The 18,185-nt window shown below is 39.3% G+C and overlaps 1 protein-coding gene across 1 annotated transcript in view; it reads right to left on the bottom strand.

Moving 5' to 3' along the window:
- Window positions 1-18,185, bottom strand: part of COL19A1 (collagen type XIX alpha 1 chain) — a 437,433-nt gene that overhangs the window by 152,183 nt on the left and 267,065 nt on the right. The gene's annotated exons all lie outside the window — the stretch shown is intronic.

The raw sequence follows: 18,185 nt of genomic DNA, 5'->3' as shown, positions 1-18,185 counted from the left end.
CACCCAGGACTGATCTCCTTTAGGATGGACTGGTTTGATCTCCCTGCAGTCCAAGGGACTCTCAAGAGTCTTCTCCAGCACCACAGTTCAAAAGCTTCAATTCTTCAGCGCTCAGCTTTCTTCGAAGTCCAACTCTCACATCCATACATGATCACTGGAAAAACCATAGCCTTGACTAGATGGACCTTTGTTGGCAAAGTAATATCTCTGCTTTTTTAATATGCTGTCTAGGTTGGTTATAACTTTCCTTCCAAAGAGTAAGTGTCTTTTAATTTCATGGCTGCAATCACCATTTGCAGTGATTTTGGAGCCCCAAAAAATAAAGTCTGACACTGTTTCCATTGTTTCCCCATCTATTTCCCATGAAGTGATGGGGCCAGATGCCATGACCTTAGTTTTCTGAATGTTGAGCTTTAAGCCAATTTTTTCACTCTCCTCTTTCACTTTCATCAAGAGGCTTTTTAGTTCCTCTTCACTTTCTGCCATAAGGGTGGTGTCATCTGCATATCTGAGGTTATTGATATTTCTCCCGGCAATCTTGATTCCAGCTTGTGCTTCTTCCAGCCCAGCGTTTCTCAAGATGTACTCTGCATAGAAGTTAAATAAGCAGGGTGACAATATACAGCCTTGACATTCTCCTTTTCCTATTTGGAACCAGTCTGTTGTTCCATGTCCAGTTCTAACTGTTGCTTCCTGACTTGCATACAGGTTTCTCAAGAGGCAAGTCAGGTGGTCTGGTATTCCCATCTCTTTAAGAATTTTCCACAGTTTATTGTGATCCACACAGTAACTGCTTACTATATGCTGAATATTGGAGATTGAAGAGAAAATTGATACAGATCTTACCTTTGGCATGCTTTAATTTTGTGGTGTGGTCATGTTTCTCTATGCATAGGTGGAAGTGAATATAAATTTTAACTTATATATTTATGACAAAATAATTGATCACTGACAAACAACAAAAACAGCATGGAAAAGTGTACAATGTACTGAGAAGGTCGAGACTTCACCATTAGTACCTTTTCTTGTATTTATCAGCTAAGCAAACCTGGGCCAAGCACATCATTTCCCATATATATATGGGAAATATATATATGTATATAATTGTTGTTTAGTCACTAAGTCATGTCTGACTCTTTTGCAACCCCCTGGACTTAGTCCACCAGCCTCCTCTATCCATGGGATTTCCCAGGCAAGAATACTGGAGTGAGTTGCCATTTTCTTTTCCAGGGTATCTTCCCAACCCAGGGATCGAACTCGTGCCTCATGCATTGGCAGGCAGATTCTTTACCACTGAGCCATCTGGGTAGCCTATGTGTGTGTATATATATATATATACACACACACACACACACACACACACACACACACACACATATAGTTTTTGCTGGAGTTTAGTTGCTTTACAATGCTGTGCTAGTCTCTGGATTTCTCTTCTATACAGCAAAGTGAATCAGCCCTATGTACACATATATCCCTTCTCTTTTGGGTTTCCTTTCATTTAGGTCATCACAGAGCCCTGAGCAGAGTTCCCTGAGTTATGCTCTCATTAGCTATCTATTTTATACACAGCACCAATAGTTCATATATGTCAATCCCAGTCTCCTAGTTCATCCCACCCCTCCCTTCCTCTTTGTTGTCCACACATATGTTCTTTCATCTGTGTCTCTACTTCTGTTTTCCCATAAGATTATCTATACCATTTTTTCAAAAGGACTAAAAATATACCTGCCTAAAAACAATGGGCTGGAATATATGAATACTTGAGAAATGTTTACTTTAAGAGAAATATCAAAGTTTTAAAATAGTGTTCTGTAATCTTTCCCCATAATCAGCCTGTAACCTTGAACACAGGGACAGTATCTGGCATCAAGCAAGTTCTCCCCTGGTGCCCATCCGTCCTCATGAACAGGACGATCCGAGCTCGTCCGGAGGGAGGGGCTACACTCCATAGAACAAGGAGAAGGTGGTCAAGCACATTCAGGTATACAGCTGGTGGATCAACTATATTCTTGGCAAATAACAAGAAAAAATATATCCCAAATACTCATTTTGAAATTTAGTACTTTTGAGGTTCATCTCCTGGCTCAAATCAAAGCCTTACAGAGAACACACTGACACTAGTTTGTCAGTGTGGCTGACTCATTGGATAAGCCACGTGTGCAGGAATGTATTTCAAATGTAATAATATCCAGCCAAATCAGCTTGCCTGTTCTCGTCTCCAAACACTGGTCAGAATTGACAGGACGGCTCAGAGACTTAGAGTTGAAATTTTCAATTGTAAATAGCGTGTTGCCTAAAAATGTGGGATCCATAGTTTTGTCCTCAGTCTTTGAATGAAATTAATATTCTTGATTTTACAAAGGATGAACCAAGGCCCTTACTCAAAGTAAGAGCCCAGCTCCTCATAGCAGCCTGCAGGGCTTGGCTCCACATCCTCTCCTCTCACACGCAGCCAGACACAGCTTCCTGCAGCTCCCTGAAATTTCTACCTCAAGCCGCGGCAGCAGCTGCTTCCCCCAGATTGCTGCAGTCTGTCCCTCTCCTCCTCTTAGATCTTTGCTCCTAGATCATCTTTGTGACTTGGCTTTCTCCAACCTCCCCGCAACACTCCCTAACCCCTTCTTTTGCTTCCTTATTCTCAGCTGCATGTTTCATCACCAATCATTCCAAGATATTTATTTTCTTATTGTCTGCCTGCAATAGACTGTGAGCTCCATGGAGGGAGAGGTTTTTGTCTACCGCATGGGGTGGCAAGGTTTTCCTGTGAAAGGTAAGATGGTAAATACTTCACTGTAGCATAGTACTCTGTTGTAGAGCAGCCATACACAATATGTAAGCAAATGAGCATGGATGTGTCCCAATAAAACTTTATTTACAGAAACATGTGGATCAGATTTGGCCTGAGGGCCACAGTTTATTGCATCTCAGTCTACTCTTTTCATTGGCTATCTTCTATGGCTACTAATGCCTGGCAAATAGTAGGTGCTCAAAAAATGTTTGTTCTGATTTTGGTCTGAGCTAACAATTAAAATGGAATTAAACATAATGCTTTGAAAAGATACCAGACAAATGAAGATTCTGCACTAATGAGGAAAACAGCATGATTTCATTCATTAATTATTTAGACAAGGATCAACACCATAACTGTGGGATTATGTCTCAAAAGTTCTTTAGGATCTGGTGGTGTTTTTATTATTGTTGTTGTAGAGAACACAGGACAAAAACTCCATTAGTTTGAAATTATTTTGCTGAGAAATTTTGAAAATGCACATATATAAAAAGAGCAATGTAACAAATAATTATTTCTGCACAGCACCGAATTAACAACTGGTAGTATTTTGCAATATTTTCTTCAAGTCTTTCTAAAAGTAAATAAAATGTTACAGATTAATGGGAATAACTCTCAGGAATTGGCTGTTACCCTTCTGGTTCATGTACTTGATAAGCACACACACATATAGGTACACACACACACATATATACACACATATGCTTATGTATTTGAATGAGTAGTGTCCAATATTTTGAAATTTGTAAAAATTATTTTTTGTATGTATCCTTTAACAAAATTTTTTGTACTCAATATTATATTTCTAAGATTTATCCTTGCTGGAAATGTTTGAGTGTGTGTATATAGATAACATTTGCAAATAAAAATATTTTCAAAGTAGCAAAATACAGAAGTACAAAAAGTACAATACTATTTATTATAAGGCAATCTCCACTTTTTTTTTCAGGTTTTCTGTGTTGAGGTTTAGTGTTGCTTGAGTCTTTCACCTAAGAAAAGAATCAACGGCCCAAGGAATCCGGGAATTCAGCACCATTTTACTTATCTCTGATGGAAAAATTTTATCCTGTAAAGCCTCAATTCAGTACTAACATACAGTCAGTGTGGCAAGAGCATAACTCACTTCTAATATTTCAATTTATGCAGCTAAATTTTAAAACACCTAGTTGGGGATAAAAAAAACTTCCAGTTACACAAAACAGTGGTCTCTGTAACAGCACAATAATGGCAAATATTTTAAATGGGGTTTAAAGTGTAAACTGAGCAAGCTGAAATCAAATCTGGCTCTACGGATCCCAAGGATCAGTTTCTTTAGAGCTTTGAATCAGAGTATCCGTTTTCAATAAGCTAGATAAATGGTGACCTTTAAAAAGCCTCTGTCATATTTCATAACATCAAGGAATGGGAGGGGAAAGAATGAAGAATCCTTATGAAACATCTGCAGTCCATAAAACACTTCAAAAAATATTCTATCAACCTATGCTATAAATAGTTATCCCTGATGTGCTGCTTGATGGTGTGGCGTCTGTGTGATGACAAAGAACCTCTTACAACTGTTCTGAACACCATGAGAAGTACAAATATTGGGGGGGGGGCACCAATTACAGTGAAACTATTCATTTAGCACTTTATTATTGGAAAAGGCCACTGAAGGGCACTTCCAGCTCCCACACATGAGTGCTGACTTTGATGACCCAGAAGATGGGCCATCAGTGAGCTGATTCATGCTCTTGTGAAAAGGAGGAAAAGGCACCTTCCTCCTGCTGGACGCAGTCTCACACTGGGCACACAGCTGGTTAGTGGATTTCAGCCCCTAAATACCCATTGACTTGCTGCCCTGCTTCAGGGCGACTGTGCTAGGTGAAAAATCCACAAACCTCTCTGGGATTCTCAAAGAAGCACTAAATGGTTCCCATGGTTCCAGAGCTAGTGGATTTTGTTGTGCTGTAATACTTGGAAATTAATGTTGAAAGTATGACATCATAAATAACAGTCATCGAGCCCCTGCTGTGTGACAGCAGTATTTTTCTAATCATCATATATTTTTCTAATCATCACTTTGGAATAGGTGTCATTAGTATCATTTTGGTTGAATAACTGAAGAGACAGGGGCTCAGAGAGGCTGGGTACCATTCCCTGGGTCACAGAGCCAGGGCTTACCCAGAAATGTGCATCACTCCAGGACCTGTGACCTCTGAGGGCTTTCACTGATGCAGAGGTTGACATTTTACTAATAAAAAGTTCAGAGAACTATTTCCCCATATGGAGTATGAACCAATCAAATGTTGAATGGTCCTTCCGTTGGCTAGCTGCCATCACCCAGGCCACTCTACAGCAGGAGAAGCGTCTCCACTCACCAATTAGTATTCATGTGCACAAGCGGGAGTCGGGGAAAGCAGGAGCAGCGACAGGGTAGGGAGAGAGGGAATCAGGCCAGCCCAGATGGAGGGGGCTGGTGCTGGGCAGAGGAAACAGGCAGACAAGCTTCAGACATCACCCATTTTCCCTGAGAGTGAGTAAACTGTTTTGTATATTCTATAGCATCTGTCTAATTCTGGAAAACAAACAAAAAGACCGAATGTGATCCATGAAGCTGATTTCCGAACTGTTAATGGATACAATTTGAAAATACAATCTGAAAAAACAGCTATTGTGGGACCAGAGTTTGGCATCAGACTCTGGTTGAAACGACTCTAAAAACGTTTTGCTCTGTGGCCCTGAACAAATCACTTTAACTTCGCGAAGCCTCAGTGTCTTCATCTGAGAAGTGGAGAGATTAATCCTTAACACAGAAGGATGTTGTGAGTAATCAGGGTAATATAGAATTACCATACATATTATTTTTACTGCTACAATACTGCATATATTATTGTTATCACTGTAATATAGTACCCACAGCTGATAAGATGGTCCAAAATCTGGCAGTTTGGGGACCAAGCCATCTTTAGCCTTGTCAAACTTAGGCACTGTCTTACGCAAAGAAGGTGGTCAGCCTGAGCCTAAGATGGGCATGAAAATTGGTTCTCTTCACAGACTCTTACTTGGATACCTTCAACTATATCTTCTTGTTTGCCTATCTATACACCTATATCCATCACATTGTGTAAATGATCCTCAGATATTAAAAAGGTAAGTCAGGGCCTTCCCTGGTGGCCCAGTGGCTAAGACTCCTGTCTCCTAATGTTGGAGGCCTGGATTTGATTCCTGATTAGGGAACTATATCTCACATGCCACAACTGACATGGCACAGCCAAATAAATAAAAATATATAAATGTTCACATATATATATATATGTATATATATTAAGGAAGATAAGTGTTTATATTTTATCCACAACTTCCTTTTCTTCTTCCCAGGCAGAAAAGAAAGAGCAAGAGAGGAAAGCACTCTTAGAATACTTTTTCAGTGACTCCATTTACAAAAAGACTTCGTTTAAATCACTTTTAGCCCTACTAGTTGTCTTGACCTGCACAGAGATTCCAGGAGAATTAACTTAGGCAGCAGGAATAAAGCAGAGCAGACAGTTAAACATGTCACCCCTCCGTACTTTATATAGAATACGGCTGCTAGCATATACTGCATAGCTGAGAACTCATTGGATATTTTAATAGTTAATTCCTAGAGTTTACCAGGCTATGTGCACATTTCTCTTAATTATCACAAGGTTAAACTATTTTAAAAAGCTTAATTAGCATTACTTAAATAAAATAAATTCTCTCTGCTGGTAATAAAGTGTTTGTTATTATGGTTTTAGCCTATAATCAATGTAACTCACTACTCTGTGGTGGAGAACTGGATTTTAAATTTCCATTTTGTTGTAGACTGGTACTTTTATAAACTACAGTTAATCTAAATTACTAGGAAAAAAGAAATAAGGACATACAGAGTGTAAGTCCCAACATTTATCACTGGATTCAATAGACATAAGATTATACTTTAGTAAATATAATCAAACCAACAACAGATGGAGGAAGGAGCAAAGTACAAAATTGTCCACATTGTTGAAAATGTGTGTATTTGCTAATAAAAAAGATTCACTGTTATATTTGGAACTTTCTGTTGTTTTGCAAATACAATAGAAAGAAAATTTATGAGCAAAATAGTGATTCCCCATATTAAATGTCTATATATACTGTTTGAACAAACAAACACTATTATGTTGGATTTAAACTTTTTAACACAAGAAAATGAGCTTGCTTCTTGTTTGTTGACATGTCAAGACTACTTGTATAAATCACCCCTTTCCTTACAGGATTGTCGTATGGATCACTGATAGTGAGGAACTGTAATAGGGAAGAACAGATCTGACTCCATATTAGGTCTGTTTCTTTTACTTTAACCTCTGTATTCTATTGTTTTTGTTACAAGTGAAGAATGTTGCCTACTGCCTGAAATGTGCAGGACAGCGCATTCTCAAGGGCCTGACCTTTAAGGGCATAACACTTTCCTATTCATACAGAGATATAAAACTGCAGAACAGAGGATAACATCTGTCTCCTTGGAGGTGTACAGGAACACGGTGACCAGACCTACATGGACAGCTACAGGAACAAAGGATTTCTGCACTAAGACATTTACAGCACCCACCATACCCCTCCCATTTGAGTATAAAAGAAGCCTGAATTCTTAGTAGGGGACAATGGTTCTTTGGGACACTAAGTTTAAGATATTGGTCTGCTGGCTTTCTGAGTAAAGCTGTTATTCCTTACCCCAACTCATCTCTCACTTTATTGACCTGTTGTGAGGTGAGCAGTATGGGTTTGGGCTCAGTAACACTTGTAGGGCACACCTTTTATCTATAGTTCAGTTTGTTTTGTTTGAATGACATTCAGTATAGAAATCACTTTAACAGAGGTATGTTGAAAGGAACGGACTAAGACCTTTCAAACTGGCTTCAACAAACCCAGAAGAATATAAAAATCATAATTTCTTTGATACCTATTGTGAAACTAAGGAAACATTGTGACAATCTGTAGAAACTTCAGTTTTTGCTCTTCAATTTTTTCAGTTATTGAAAAACACATTGCATTCTTACTTTGCATGGAAGTACTGATACTACTGGGCTTTCCTAGTGGCTCAGTGGTAAGGAATCTGCCTGCCAATGCAGGAGACGGAGGTTCAACCCTGGATCAAGAAGATCCCCTGGAGAAGGAAATGGCAACCCACTCCAGTATTCTTGCCTGGGAAGTCCCAGGAAAACTGGAAGGAAAGGAAACTAGAAGGTTATGGTCCATGGGGTCACAGAAGATTCGGATATGACTTAGTGACCAAACAACACTGATACTATTAAAAAATACTAAAGATGTGAGACAAGCACATCTACCCATCAGACTGTCCTAATTACATTTTTTTTAAAAGGTGAAAAGCAACTGGTTTCTGCTTTTTTTTTTTTCAATTTTCCTCATCTCACAGTCCTCAGTAATCACCATTCTAGTCTGTTTCTATGAGTTTGACTGTTATAGATTTCTCATATAACTGATACACAGTATTTGTTTTTCTCTGTCTGACCTATTTGACTTAGCACAATACCTTCAAGTCCATCTGTGTGGTCTCAACAGCATAAGTTTCTTCTTTCTCATGGCTGAATAATATTCCACTGTATCTTTATCCATTTAATTCATTGACACACAGATTATTTCCACATCTTGGCTATTGTGAATATGCTGCAGTGAACATGCATGCATATATCTCTTTGAGATCCTGCTTTCATTTCCTTTGGATATACACCCAAAAGTGGAATTTCTGGATCAAAAGGTACTTCTGTTTTTAGTTTTCTGAAGTACTTCCATTCTGTTTTCCATTGTGACTGTACAAATTGACAGTCCCACCGTAAGTGAATCAGGGTTTCCTTTTCTCTACATCTTCTCCAACACTTGTTTGCTTTTAACTGTTGATGACAGCCATCCTAACAGCTGTGATATGACATCTCATTTTGGTTGTGGTTATGAATGGCATTTCCTTGGTAATTCGTGACTGATTTTTTAACTGCCAGAAACAATTATTTGATTCTCTAATGTTAACATTCCTAAGTTTTTCTCCTTGATAACCATCAAAGTACCTCAGTATGCAATAATCATCATTTTGACCATTTTCCATATTATCTCAAAAATTTCAAATCTTATGTTTAGCATATTAACCTTTACAAATTCACAATTTTTACCATGTCATTAAGCCTCTTGTTTAGTTCAGCTGACATTCCTTTGTGAGCAAGACTTCTCAGTGAAGGAAGCAGGGTATTAGTTCACATTCTGGCACAAACTCCCTAATTGGGAAACTGCTCTAGACTGTTTCCTACCATTGCAGCTGCACCATCAGAACATGTTCCTGTACAAAAACTGAACTCCAAACCATGTTTGCTGACAAGGTTTTTACATAGTTCAATGACTATGTTCATAGGTTTTTTTTTTTTTTTTTTTTCCCCCAGCTCAGAGTTAGTTATATTTGTTGGCAAAGCAGAAGAAAAAATTCTTCCTAATATTACTATCATCTACAATTGCACATTTACCAAAAGAAGTGCAACACGGGCATTGCCAGTGCATTTGTCAAGATGCAGCAAAAATACCTTGCTAGTTCTGTTTGTTTTTTGAGTTGGTATTAGCTCGTTTTTTGAAATAGGTCAAGCAATGGAATCTTTGCCACATATTCACTCAATTGTGTCATGCGTGTGTTCAATATTTCCAAGCAAATATCTCTGATGTCATCTTTCACTACTGGCTCCACAACGGCATGCTATTTTCTAGCCTCAGAAATCTGAAGTATGACTTTAAAAGACATCTCCAAAACACTAATGTTTAAATAGGAAATACTGAACCTTGCTTCAATTGCCTTTTAAGTCTGTGTTCATGCTTTCAAAATTGTTTTAGTTTTGAATTTACTTATGTTTCCTGTGTAAGAAGTTGCTTCCTTTCAATGATCTTACTGTTTCATTAGCCAGTTGACTCCTGCACATAACTTGCTATGATTTAATACTTCACCTTCAATTAACTGAATTCAGTATATGAGTGATCATACTTCCTAGCAAAATCAGTATCAATTCTTTTGCTCTTCATTTATTTGCAATCACTTCCATGGACATCAGGCATTTCTTTTCCATACTGAAAACATATGTTCAAAAAACCCTATGAAGCTTGTTTTACTATTAATCTTCATTAATGATTAAAAATAAATGATGTAAATTCTACTTCTATAACTTAGTTAAAATTTAAAATAATAAAAAATATAATTCAGAAAGTAAATGATTACAATTTCTCAAATTTTTATTTGATTACAATTGACAAGCTAACTTTAAAATGTCACGTGTTACAATATTTAAAGTAATTAACCTCCAATTAAAATAAATATATTAAAAAAAAAAAGTCACGTGTTGGTAGTGTGGCCCTGCTGTTTGTGACTTGCAGCCAGCCAGCACTCTTACAACTCCCAGTGTTTGTTCAACAGCACTCATCCACAGCCTGCTCTACTGGATAAACCTAATAGCCACATGATCGTTAACTTGCTGTAAAACTTTCTAACACATATTATCAACTTCTCTGTTTATCATGGTCCAGTCACACTCAGCTACCACACTTGAGCAATGCTGTGCTCCACAGCACCTCTGGTTTATTAACACCTATCTCTTGTGTAAGAGCAACTGTTTCCATTCTTCTGCTTTCTTTTAGATCCTTTTAACTAGGTGGACAGTAGTCTATGCTTTAAAAGAAAGCAAACACAGGGCCAGGTTAGAAGAACACACAGATAAAGTAGGGTCAATTTTCTCTGACTTTGTCTCCTCTCCTCTTTCTCCATCACACAGTCCTCCTAGGGATGCTGTGGGCACACGATCCACGAGAGTGTTGTTTCATTGATTGACTCTTCCCCATCAAATTAACCATCTATCTCAGTGTTGGTTTAGCTCATCCCAATGTCTCTAGAAAGTGATGATGTTGACATTTTTGTAACGAATCAAATGATTGAGTGAAACAATTCTAAGTCAGAATGTTTTCCAAGAGTGTTCTAATTTGATTTTTCAAGGGAAGACTTTCAAAATCTGAACATGAATAGCAATAAGATCTGAGAAAGTTTCATAGATTTGTCCAACTTTGTAATTATGGTATTGCTAGAAAATGTCTAATTGTTGGAAATGATGTGGCAGAAAAAGAAAGCAAATCAATTGTTTTTGAGAAAACTCATTATAGGTAATTAGATTTAAAATTGAATAGCAAGATATAAAGAAGGAATATGGAGGTGCAGCATAAGGCAGATAATTAGGAATGTGTAAGTTTTAAGAAGAAAATATTTAAAATGAAAGTTTCAACTATCTGAATGCTGTGGGGAATTCATCTATTTCTTTTTTGTTTGTTTGTTTTTAGTTCTTCATATGTGTGTGTGCTCAGTCATGTTTAACTCTTTTGTGATGCCATGGACTGCCAGGCTCCTCTGACCATGGTATTTTCCAGACAAGAACACTGGAGTGAGTTGTCATTTCCTCCTCCAGGGGATCTTCCCAACCCACGGATCAAACCTGAATCTCCTGTGGCTCCTGTATTGGGAGACGGATTCTTTACCACGGAGCCACCTGGGAAGCCCTGGCTTGTCTAATACTGCTGCTGCTGCTAAGTTGCTTCAGTCGTGTCCGACTCTGTGGGACCCCAGAGACGGCAGCCCACCAGGCTCCCCCGTCACTGGGATTCTCCAGGCAAGAACACTGGAGTGGGTTGCCATTTCCTTCTCCAATGTATGAAAGTGAAAAGTGAAAGTGAAGTCACTTAGTCGTGTCCGACTCGTAGGGACCCCATGGACTGTTATCTAATAGAAGTATACAGGACACATTTTAGCCTTGCAATTTTGATGAAATAAAAAAGAAAGTGAGCAGGGCACCATTTTCAATATTAAATTATAAGCATAACTTCTTTTGAATTAGTAATTTTTATGACATCCTTGGTTTACTTTGGAAAAGTTTTATCGCTATGGAAATGACTGCAGAGAAATATACCATGTTTATTTCCATCAGCTCCCACTGAAAAAAGATTTTAAGCCTATAGAAATTTAGCAGTATAGTATACAAAAATTTATAACTATAACCACAAGAATTTATTGACAAAAAGACACAGGCAGAAATACTTAGATGGTAAACCATTCCCTTGAAATATTCTAGCTTGGGAATTATACTTAATTAGCATGTTTCAGAAATTTATATCATTTAGAAAAAAAAAAATGAATGGCAGGCTCCAGAATGTGTACAGAGATATAAAAAGCTAAAATTTTCAAAAGCAATAAAGATAAGAACAATTTAATTTTGGTAATGTTTTACACTGTCATCATTTATATTATATCAATAAAGCAAAATTTTCCAAGGAGTTAGGACTGCATTCTAGCCAAATGTATTCTAGTTATAAAACAAAATGCATAAATTCAGATCAATGGCTGATAACAGAAATGCTCTTCTAAGATACCACTGGTAATTTACAAAGGAAAAAAGATGGGGATAGGAGTAAAATGAGGTGCCCGCATTTTACCAGTCACTTGAGGAATCCAGCAAAACTCTGAAATTACAATAGACGTTTCCTTCTCCCAATGCCCTATGCCTCCTATCCTATTTTTCAGTTCACCTTCCTCTAACTTTTATATTTCTCTCTGCTTTTACTTGACTGAATTGGGCTTGCTTTTCATGAAAGAAGAAAGTAGTAGGTGTAAATTTTAGTGGTCTGAAAACAGTGCACAGTCTTGAGACCCTTGCCTCTTATTTACAGCAGAAGTCTCATGAAATTATATCTACACTGGAAAATCCTTTCTGTAAGAGACACACACTGCCTTGATTTCTGCTTTGTCCCCAAAGTGTCCATGCCTCTCCTCTCTTCCCATATGTTCTCACCTTGTGTCTTATCTTTCAACCTCCTCTGGTACTTCTAGATTGCTTATTATTATGAATAATAACCTACGTTGCTTGGAACTTCAGTTTTCCCCTATTTATTGACTTCCTTGCCTCAGTTTGCAAATGGACTCAAATAAAAAATAATCTTTTCCTTGACCTCTCCAAATGTGATCTTACACCACCTCACTTTATAGCCCAGCTTCTGAAAAGAATAGTCCATAATCCTGTGGATGGGCTTCCCTGGTAGCTCAGTCGGTAAAGAATCCACCAGCACCACTCCAGTATTCTTGCCTGAAGAATCCCCATGGCCAGAGGAGCCTGTTGGGCTACATACAGTTCATGGAGTCACAAAGAGTCGGAGAAGGCGATGGCACCCCACTCCAGTGCTCTTGCCTGGAAAGTCCCATGGATGGAGGAGCCTAGTAGGCTGCAGTCTATGGGGTTGTGAAGAGTCGGACATGACTGAGCGACTTCCCTTTCATTTTTCATGTTCATGCATTGGAGAAGGAAATGGCAACCCACTCCAGTGTTCTTGCCTGGAGAATCCCAGGGTTGGGGGAGCCTGGTGGGCTGCCGTCTATGGGGTCACACAGAGTCGGACACAATTGAAGTGACTTAGCAGCAGCAGCAGCAAAGAGTTGGACATGACTGAGCAACTAAGCACAGCAATCCTGTGGATAAAGAATGCTGCCTCTATTCCAATAAACAATCAACATTGCATGACATCAAGCCATCAGCCACTGTAGCCACTCCCTTCCCCTTCCAACAGTGTGTCCTGAGGGGATTTCAGGATGCAGAAAAATAGGAAACATTCTGTGCTGGATACTGGTCCTAGACAGTTAAGATGCATATCTTAGTAATTTTAATGAGCCCAGATTCTTGCATTGTCCCATACATAGAAAAGCAGTAAAACCAATTAACTTTAGATGTCTGTTCTTTGTAATTAGCAGTAATATTTTGACATTTGACTACATTTTAATTTTTTTCAGCCCAGACTCCTATGTATCCTGGTTCCTCCCTTATCTCTTGGAACAGTTCCTCAGAGTTGTCCGAGAAGCTGTCTCCCAGGGTATAGTCCTCATATAGAGTTCTTATGTTTTAAGACCACCCCAAAAAAACATAACTCACAACTTTTAGGTTGTATGTGTTTTTTTTCAGTCCATACTCCCTTTTTCAATACGCACTACACTCCCAAGACCTTTTCCCAAGGCATGAAAAGTCATGCCTACGCATGCACAGCACAGTTACTCTTAGAGACCAGCCTCATTCAAGGTCACCAATGGCATTTCCTTAGCTCTCATCTGCCTTCATGCCTCAAAAGCACTTCCCATCAGGTGACCACCTTCCTCCCGCTTCAAAACTTTCCTCTATTTCTATTTATCTATACTTTTAACTCTCTTGTTCACCTGCACACTCACTCTTAAATATGTGCTGTGCTAAGTTGCTTCAGTCATGTCTGACTCTTTGCAACCCCACGAACTGTAGCCTACCAGGCTCCTCTGTCCATGGGAATTCTCCAGGCAAGAATACTGGAGTGGGTTGCCATGCCTTCCTCCAGGGTATCTTCCCAACCCAGGGATCAAACACAGGCCTCCTGCATTGTGGGTGGATTCTTTACTGCCTGAGCCATCAGGGAGGCCAGTGGGGAGCTGAAATGGCAGAAACTTCAGTACTGCAGAGGAGTGTGAATGTTTGTGTTTAGGTCTTTTCATTGTATTTTTAGGGTTAATTTTAATAAGACATTATTATTATTGAATTAAAATGTATTATTATTACTCTTGAATGTGTATAAATTATATGTGCATTCAAGACATGAAATATACTTTCAGATACTCTTTCATTATCCCATGGACACACTGCTAACATCTCTGACAATACAAATACAAGTAACAATTCTTGCTAGCATTCAATGTATGCCACTATTTAGTGACTTTAGTACCACAAGTGACAAGGAACATAGTGTAATGGTCTGAGCACATGTATACACTTATGAATCTGAAAAGCACAGAGATAACACTCACACACACATACATGTAAGCATGTGCTTCTGCTGAACATATTAAAAAGTGTCAAATGTGTGTCAAATGTATCTATAATGATTCATGCTGCTGCTGCTGCTGCTAAGTTGCTTCAGTCGTATCCAACTCTGTGTGACCCCATAGACGGCAGCCCACCAGGCTCCCCCGTCCCTGGGATTCTCCAGGCAAGAACACTGGAGTGGGTTGCCATTTCCTTCTCCAATGGGTGAAAGTGAAGTTCCTCAGTCGTGTCCGACTCTTTGCAGCCTCATGGACTGCAGCCTACCAGGCTCCTCCGTCCATGGGATTTTCCAGGCAAGAGTACTGGAGTGGGTTGCCGTTGCCTTCTCCAATGATTCATGAAAAAATCCAATTAAAAGTTTACCACTTTTAAAGGAAAATTAGGAAAAGTGGTTCTAAGCTATTTTTGTGCAATTCAAGAGCTATTCTGAATGTAATTTCAAATTTACAATCCATAAAAGAGAAATTTCTAACTTTTCTTAGAATTGTTATATTTATTTTGCTATGGCTCTATTCTCCCCTGAGAATTGAAATATAACATACTCAAAAGACTAAAGTGCTAGAAAGTTAAATTTTCAGTGAGAATTCTGTACTAACACTTAAAGTATCTCAAGATACTATGGAATTTTACAAAGTCAAAGCCTCGTAACACTTATTAGAAATAAACATAATTTGCTGGGTTTTAAGTCATTAGGCCATAAAAATGTTTCATGTTCCAAATGTTTTGCATTTTTGAAAACATGCATGTTTATATTTCCCAAATTACTTTAATGTGTGTGAGCTTAGTTGCTCAGTCATGCCCAACTCTTTGCAACCCTATGTACTGTAGCTCACCATAGAATTTTCCAGGCAAGAATACTGGAGCTGGTTGCCATTTCCCAATTCCTATCAAGAGGATCTTCTCAACCCAAGGACTGAAACCACGCTTCTTGCATTTCCTGCACTGGCAGGCAGATTCTTTACCACTGTGCCAACAAAGAGTGATAAAGAGCTGCTAAGGGGTTCAGCGTGATGCTCTGAATAAAGACACTGATGTACACACGAGCACTAGCATGTCACCACCCTGGCAGAAAGGTGGCATGTCACCACTACCCCTGGTCCTCCTTTTCCATTCTCTTTGAGTGTTTCTGTAGCTGAGCAGGCAACATTTATAAGACTCTTTCATAGAACACAGGGCTTCCCTAGTAGCTCAGACGGTAAAACATCTGCCTGCAATGTGGGAGACCTGGGTTTGATCCCTGGGTTGGGAAGATCCCCTGGTGAAGGAAATGGCAACCCACTCCAGTACTTGTGCATGGAAAATTCCATGGATGGCAGAGCCTGGTAGGCTACAGTCCATGGAGTTGCAAAGAGTCACTGTCATAGAACACAGGTCACCAGAATTCACTCAGTGCTTCCAGCTTAATCCTATAATCTACCTGAGGGCTAGACCATGATGAACTAGATTAGAATCTTGAGTGATTTGCCTGAAGTCACAAATTAATCCAATCCTACACCTGGAAAAAGAGCTGCTCTGATTCCACCCTAATCTTCCCACCCCACCCCTACCCCCTTGCTGGCCAGGCAGTGCTGTCCCAATTCTTGGTGCAGGATAAGCAGGGTTTGGATCTGAAAGTGCAGGCTTTACATCATTTGCATGGAGACCACAAAAGGACCAATTGTACCTATTCACATTTGTCCCTTTTAATGTGTGGCCTTAATTAGAGAAATAATGTTCAGTTCAGCTCAGTTCAGTTGTTCAGTCGTCTCCGACTCTTTGCGACCCCATGAACCGCAGCACGCCAGGCCTCCCTGTCCATCACCAACTCCCGGAGTTCACTCAAACCCATGTCCATTGTGTTGGTGATGCCATCCAACCATCTCATCCTCTGTCATCCCCTTCTTCTCCTGTTCTCAATCTTTCCCAGCATCAGGGTCTTTTCCAATGAGTCAGCTCTCTGCATCAGGTGGCCAAAGTATTGGAGTTTCAGCTTCAACATCAGTCCTTTCAATGAACACCCAGGACTGATCTCCTTTAGGATGGACTGGTTGGATCTCCTTGCAGTCCAAGGGACTCTCAAGAGTCTTCTCCAACACCACAGTTCAGAAGCATCCATTCTTCCACGCTCATCTTTCTTTATAGTCCAACTCTCACATCCATGCATGACTACTGGAAAAACCATAGCCTTGACTAGCTGGACCTTTGTTGGCAAAGTAATGTCTCTGCTTTTTAATATGCTGTCTAGGTTGGCCATAACTTTTCTTCCAAGGAGTAAGCGTCTTTTAATTTTATGGCTGCCATCACCATCCACAGTGATTTTGGAGCCCAGAAAAATAAAGTTAGCCACTGTTTCCACTGTTTCCCCATCTATTTGCCATGAAGTGATGGGACTGGATGCCATGATCTTAGTTTTCTGAATGTTGAGCTTTAAGCCAACTTTTTCACTCTCCTCTTTCACTTTCATCAAGAGAAATAATGTGGCTTTCGTTAAATTCTCAACATGCAAATCTGGATTCTGGCATGAGGCCACAAAACAGACAGTGGGTACTTTCTTATCATACAGAATAATGAGATTAATAGTCCTGTAGCCTTGCAAAACTGTCAAATATTTCCCACCCTCAGTTTCCCTTATTGGTGGATTGGAATGACACAACCACTTGCCTCGTAGCTCTAAAATGTGACAATTTAATGTCCCTGAAGTGCATCCCCCAACCTGTTTATCTGAAATGGCTCCTAGCTTTTCTATGCCTCAGTGTCTGAGTGCCTCCAGTTTGGAGGAGTCCCCTTGAGATAGTGGTCTTCTTCCACAGTAGAGACCAGCTCTTGGGCGCACTCACATAAATAAATAAGCCATTCTGGGTCAAGATCCTATTGGGAATACATGAAACCTTTCCTCTTTACCAATCCAAATAACAGAGACATCTTATAAAGCCATGCTGCTACAATCAATAGCGTCATCTGACCCTTAAGTTAAATAAATAAGAACCTAAGCTGGTTGTTTAATGATCTATACAAGAATCATTGGAACAAAACCACTGATTACAATCTCATTCTTGTTGCAGCCTTTCTAGGGCACTTTGGGTCTTGTGCTTCAAGGGCACTGCAGAGACTCCCTAATTAGAGTGAAGTTCACCACAATGGACCACAGGCTCACCGTCATTAACAAATGTGATCTTTAACTTTATCTAAGGGGTTGCCTGGTCTCACAAAGTCAGGGTTACATCTCTACTGTGTCTCTCTTTTCCACCTGATTCTAATTAGACTGAGCTAGACATTGTCTCGCAACATTTTGTTCCTTCAATTTCTCTTTCATTCTAGTCCAAGTATGAGCAAAAGTGGAGGATTCTTTTCCTGGTCACACAACTATTCCCTTGGAGACATTTGTTTGACATTAACATATATTAGCCTCTTATTCTTCTTCCTGCCTTACTCCATTGCTGCAGCAACTATATTTGAGGCAGTTTTGGGGGAAATCAAGCTATAGTGAGCAGGAACATCTGGGTGACAGGATACTAGGAGAAAAT

The sequence above is a fragment of the Bos javanicus genome, chromosome 9 (assembly GCF_032452875.1).
Source record: "Bos javanicus breed banteng chromosome 9, ARS-OSU_banteng_1.0, whole genome shotgun sequence".
Taxonomy (NCBI): domain Eukaryota; kingdom Metazoa; phylum Chordata; class Mammalia; order Artiodactyla; family Bovidae; genus Bos; species Bos javanicus.
Note: the sequence above shows the minus strand (reverse complement) of the source record. Positions and strands in the feature narration are given on the sequence as shown.